This window comes from Carassius gibelio, chromosome B16 (genome assembly GCF_023724105.1).
Source record: "Carassius gibelio isolate Cgi1373 ecotype wild population from Czech Republic chromosome B16, carGib1.2-hapl.c, whole genome shotgun sequence".
In the NCBI taxonomy this organism is placed as follows: domain Eukaryota; kingdom Metazoa; phylum Chordata; class Actinopteri; order Cypriniformes; family Cyprinidae; genus Carassius; species Carassius gibelio.
In genome coordinates, this window is record NC_068411.1 from 29,073,608 (window position 1) to 29,079,380 (window position 5,773).

At 35.3% G+C, this 5,773-nt stretch overlaps 1 long non-coding RNA gene across 1 annotated transcript; it reads right to left on the reverse strand.

Annotated features, from left to right (window-relative positions):
• Positions 1 to 1,730: 1,730 nt before the first annotated feature.
• LOC127974725 (uncharacterized) lies at positions 1,731 to 3,921 on the reverse strand. Its single transcript, XR_008157356.1, has 3 exons — positions 3,764 to 3,921; positions 3,220 to 3,370; positions 1,731 to 1,879 (listed from the first exon to the last, which is right to left on the reverse strand). It is a non-coding gene; the product is annotated as an uncharacterized LOC127974725 (long non-coding RNA).
• Between the last annotated feature and the right edge of the window lie 1,852 nt (positions 3,922 to 5,773).

Consider the following 5,773-nt stretch of genomic DNA (forward strand, 5'->3'; position numbering starts at 1 on the left):
TCACTCTAACTTCACAACTTGAAGTGATGATGATTTAACGCACAAATTCTGTCAAGAACATGTGTGGGTCGTATTTCAGCCCAAAATCTAAGAAATTACATGAGCGTATAAAAAGCTTTAAAGGACCCTTTTTTTTATTTTCATAACAATTTCAGATCTTATTACCATAATGCTAGGAACAAACTGATATATTTTTACAGAAATAAACAAACAAAAGATTAATCTAGAAATTTTAAATAAATTAAATATGAAAACGAAGTGATGAGAATCTAATGGGAATCGACACTGACAATAATGTTGTGACGGGGGGAGGGGGGGACTCTAAAGAAAAACATCTGGATATTACTGTAATGACAATTAGAGGGGAAATGGGTTTATTTGTCAGGAAAATAATAGCATAATGGAAAAAAGATACAAAATAGGCTTCTTTCTATCTATCTATCTATGAAAGAACATCATATATTTAAAAAATACATATATTCATACATAAACTATATTTTTTAATGATTATATAAATGTTAAATTAAATAACAAAAATGAATTACAATAATGAGAATCAACATCAAACTCCAAATAAAAACATCTGGATATTATAGTAATGAGAATTAAAGGGGAAATGGGGTTATTTATCCTGAAACTAATGGCAAAATGCTAAAAACTAAAATATGCATCTTTCTATCTATCCATCCATCCTTCTATCTATGAAACATAATATATATATATATATATAAAAAAGTTAACTATTACAGTAATGAGAATCAACGTCAAACTCAAAAGAGAAACATCTGGATATTATAATAATGAGAACTAGAGGGAAACGTGGATTTATCAGTCATATAAATACTGACATGAAGCAAAAAAAATTGAAATTAGATGTAATTTTCCCATTTCCAAAAAATATAATCCATTGTAGATTTGATTATATTTCTCACTATATCTCAATACACAATTACACCATATTCTGTGAGTTTAACCGCAGGCTGTTTGCACCAAAATACTGAAACCCAGCTGCTGTACGGTTGCATATATCATCTACTTCACAGATCTGAGTGCTGGAACTTTGTTTTATAATAGATAATATGAAGTCATTCACCACCTATACAGTCTCTTTATCTTTGTCTGGGGTGGTTATTTATCTTTCTTGCTTTCCGTTGTTGTTGGAGTAACCTGAGATTGAATTGGGCATGTGTGTGGACATCCTGGAACGAGATCTCCACGCCTTCCCCACACGGTCTAATCGAGTTTCGGCTGGGCCTGCCCCCACTCTCCTCTCCGGCTCTGCCAAAACGGCCCACCACCCATCTCGCTTCTCCCTGGAGTTTGAGCTGGTGGTTGGCCTGAACTAATTCTTTCTCAGTGGGGAAACAATTAACGCCCCTGCTCCCAGCTTTATGGTCAGACAGGCAGCTGCTTCTCTCCGTTTCCGGGCGCATTACTGTCGGAGGAAGTGTGAAGAAGAGGAGAGGCCGTGTGCTCGCCGACAGCTGTTAAAGCAGCGCTGCTTTCTGCTTATGCCGCACAAGTGCCCACTTACTCAGCTCTAAACATAACCTGTCAGAGCGAACCACCATCCATGAAAACACAGGGCCTGACTGGATTGTGTGCGATGTGGCAAATAAGAGCAATGGAGGGAAGATAACAGGCATAAAAAAACCTGATGCCATCAGTGCAAACTACATCAATCAAGTAGGAAGTGAACTGCATGTACAGACTGCTTACTATACTGTTTATCCCACTGTTAGTGCGATATAAAATTACTCAGGATTTTGGTCATATCGCCCACCTCTAACGTCTTGTTTTCAGCATTTGAGCAATGGAAGCAACCAGGCATCTGACTTTGTCCTTGATGGTCTCGTTGTTGGCGTGTCAGCTGGTTTCTCTAAGGAAGAAATTATATTAGTGAAAGTATTGCATAATAAAGATGATACGCAAACCAGAAGGCGTTTGTTTGCAGGACAAAGATCGTGTTCGCCTGCAGGAGGAGTACAACAGCTGGAAATGACTGGAAATGATGCGGCTATGAATATTAGAATGCAGTCAGATTCATTTTGTGGCTTTTAACCACCAGAAAACATAACATAGGAACGGGATATTTACTGAACTTTAATTTAAATTCTCAAATCTTAGATAGATATTGAAAAGATAGTATTCTTAAAAGGGGTGCTACAGTTTTTGATAGTTTTTTACTTGATCTAATATCCTTGAAAAACTATATAGTAATGTGACCAAAAACTGCAGATTTAAATCAGAATAATGATTAAAAATAATAATAATTAAAACAAAATAATAGTGATAGCAGAGACAATCCTGCCCTCTGCTCAAGCTCAAAAAAAATATTTTAAATTAAGAAAATAAAATATAAAATAAAAGATATGCCAAATAGTTAAACTAACCCGTAACTAGACAAAAGTAAAATAAATAAATAAATAAAATAATATCTGAAATTAAATCATTCAGGGATAATCTTCCCCTTCTTCTGAAACTTTAAATATTTTAGTCATGTTTAGATTGAAAAATGAGATTTGAGAGTTGCAGTAAAGGGGGAGCTAAGGAACTATGCAGTAACCAGATAAAAGCCGTAGAGACCTAAAATAATAATAATAAAAAAAAATGTTTATATATATATATATATATATATTAAAATTTAACAACATTGATAACAGTAATAATATTACTCTCTGATGAAGTGCTAAAAAATTAATTTGTGTTCAAATTAAAAAATCTGATTTATAATTTGCAGCTGAGGGGAAGATTTTCAGTGAATATCAACCAAATTTTCTTCAGTTCTTTACATAACCACTTTATATTTACAATTTATATTTATGCTATTTTTCTATAAAGAAATTGTTCTACTATGCAGTAACTCAAGAAAAATTGTTGAGACTTAAAATAATAAAAATAAATAAATAAATAAAACAAAAAATTCAGAATAGAAATTAATCTTCTCCTCTGTTGAAACTATAAAAAATTCTGTAATTTTCAGATTCAAAAAATGAAATGTAAGAATTACAGCTGAGGAGAAGATTTTCAGTGAACATGAGTCTGTTCCCTACACTAAGCTTTAATATAAACAAGCACTTTTATGCTGATTTATTTATTTTATTTTTATTTTTTTTATAGTCAAGGACAAACATTCTCCCCAAAAATAACAACATTCAGTTTTAGAACGTCATTGATATAATTCCAGAATTGTCATTTTTGTGTGAACTACTCCTTTACCTTGACTTAAGGGACAAGTTAAGCGTCTTTTTTTGCCATTGGTAATCAGCAGCGGGGGGTGCGATGGCCTCATTTAGCCAACTATGAGCCCGACCCCACCCTGAGACGACTGTCATCCATTAATTACACTCACCGCTTTCCAGAGGACAACCTACACAACACCGGGAGATGAGATGAGTGAATCATCGGAGATGAGGAGGGGACAGAAAAAAAGAGTTTCTATAGAAGCAGAAAAAAGCACAACATATGGACGTAGGAGAACATCCATAAAGAACGTATAAATAAAGGAGGGGGAGGTGGAGAAGCTCTCACTTCGCCTGGTCTCAGCGAGATGTTAAAAGAGAGAGCAAGACCTGTGTCTTCTCTCGCTCTAATTATTCCAATTATCATGGCACACTATGAAAACGTGATTAATAACACTGAAGATATTGTTGTGGCAATTAGCCATATGGTGGTGGGACTCTGCTCTGTCACGAATTCGCCATTAGCATCTACTTATGTTTGTCAGGAGCGTGCATCCATGACAAGCGTGAGTTCTGCTCACCTTGCTCTCCCCGAGGTGAAAGTCACGGGAGAAATGTCGATTTCTTCCAGCTCCTCGTCTCAGTGAATTTTTCATGCCGCATCCGGTTGGACTGGGGACAAATGTCAGGTACGGTCTGGAGCGAGCCGTCAAAGCACCGCGTTTAGCTGGAGGCTTGAATGTACCCCACAGTTTTTTCCCACAATGCAGCATGGCTAGCTACAAGAACATTGGCTCTATACTGTACTTGGAGGGAACGTCTCCTGTTGTGACAAGCTCACACTAGAGTCTTCAAGACGAATATGGAAATATAGCAGCTCTCCTGTAATGACTGGGGAGAACCAAAACAACAACAAACATTAGCTCGTCTCGTGCTAAAATAGAGAAGATAGAGAAAGTAGAAGGGAAGGAATGCAAAAACTTTCCTCCTAATTCAACTTCATTTAAGCAAAACATCTTTATTTATTTAATTATTAATTATGATTTCCATTTTGGACTGTGACTTGTATGGTCAAAAATAAAATAAAATAAAATAATTAATAATAACATAAAAAAAAAAAAATACATCATTACATTTTCAGTGAATATCAAATAAGCAAGAGCACTTTTATGCTTGAAAAAAAAAACAATCTCCATTTTGGAGCTTGACAGACATGGTATAGCATAAAATAATTTTATATATATATATATATATATATATATATATATATATATATATATATATATATATATATATATATATATATATATATATAATTTTCCAAATAAAATAAAATAAATCAACAGAAAAATGTCAAATTGTTCAGTGCTAACTTTCCCCCTGCTGAAGCTTTTACAAAATTTATTACAAAACAACAAAATCAGTGAACATCAACCAAAATTTCACTCTCTCACACAAAGCTATAACATGTAGTCAAAAGCACAAACTCTTTAAAAGATGATTTTTGCTTAATAGAATGGCCAAAGTTAGCAGATATGACATTTTATTTCACGATTTTAACCCCAAGAGGTAGCTGCTATTGTGATATCTAAATAATAATAATAAGAGTTCAACTAAAGTACAAATTAATAGTGAAATATAATAACTTGCACATACTGAATGTCGAAAAAGTTAATTTATTTCAGTAATTCAACTCAAACTGTGAAACTCATGTATAAAATAAATGCAGTGCACACAGACTGAAGTAGTTTAAGTCTTTGGATCTCAACGAATTAGAATACTTTATATAAAAAATAAAATACAAATTTGTGAATTGTTGGGCTTCTGGAAAGTATGTTCATTTACTGTACCTGTACTCAGTACTTGGTAGGGGCTCATTTTGCTTTAATTACTGCCTCAGTTCGGCGTGGGATGGAGGTGATCAGTTTGTGGCACTGCTGAGGTGGTGTGGAAGCCCAGGTTTCTTTGACAGTGGCCTTCAGCTCATCTGCATTGTTTGGTCTTTTGTTTTTCATCTTCCTCTTGACATAGGCCAGGGTTCAGGTCTGGTGAGTTTGCTGGCCAGTCAAGCACATCAACACCTTGCCCATTTAACCAACTTTTGGTGCTTTTGGCAGTGTGGGCAGGTGCCAAATCCTTCTGGAAAATGAAATCAGCATCTTCAAAAAGCTGGTCAGCAGAAGGAAGCATGAAGTGCTCCAAAAATGTTTGGTAAACGGGTGCAGTGAAAAAAACACAATATTTTCAAATCAACACCAGCAGATGACACTGCACCCCAAATCATCACAAACTGTGGAAACTTAACACTGGACTTCCAGCAGCTTGGGCTATGAGCTTTTCCATACTTCATCCAGACTCTAGGACCTTTGTTTCCAAATGAAATACAACATTTGCTCTCATCTGAAAAGAGGACTTTGGACCAATGGCAACAGTCCAGTTCTTCTTCTCCTTAGCCAGTGTAAGATGCCTCTGACGTTGTCTGTGGTTCAGCAAATTTCTTGACACGTCTGTGTGTGGTGGCTCTTGATGCCCTGACCAAAGACTCAGTCCATTCCTTGTTTACTGAGATTTTTGAATAGATTTTCCTTGAC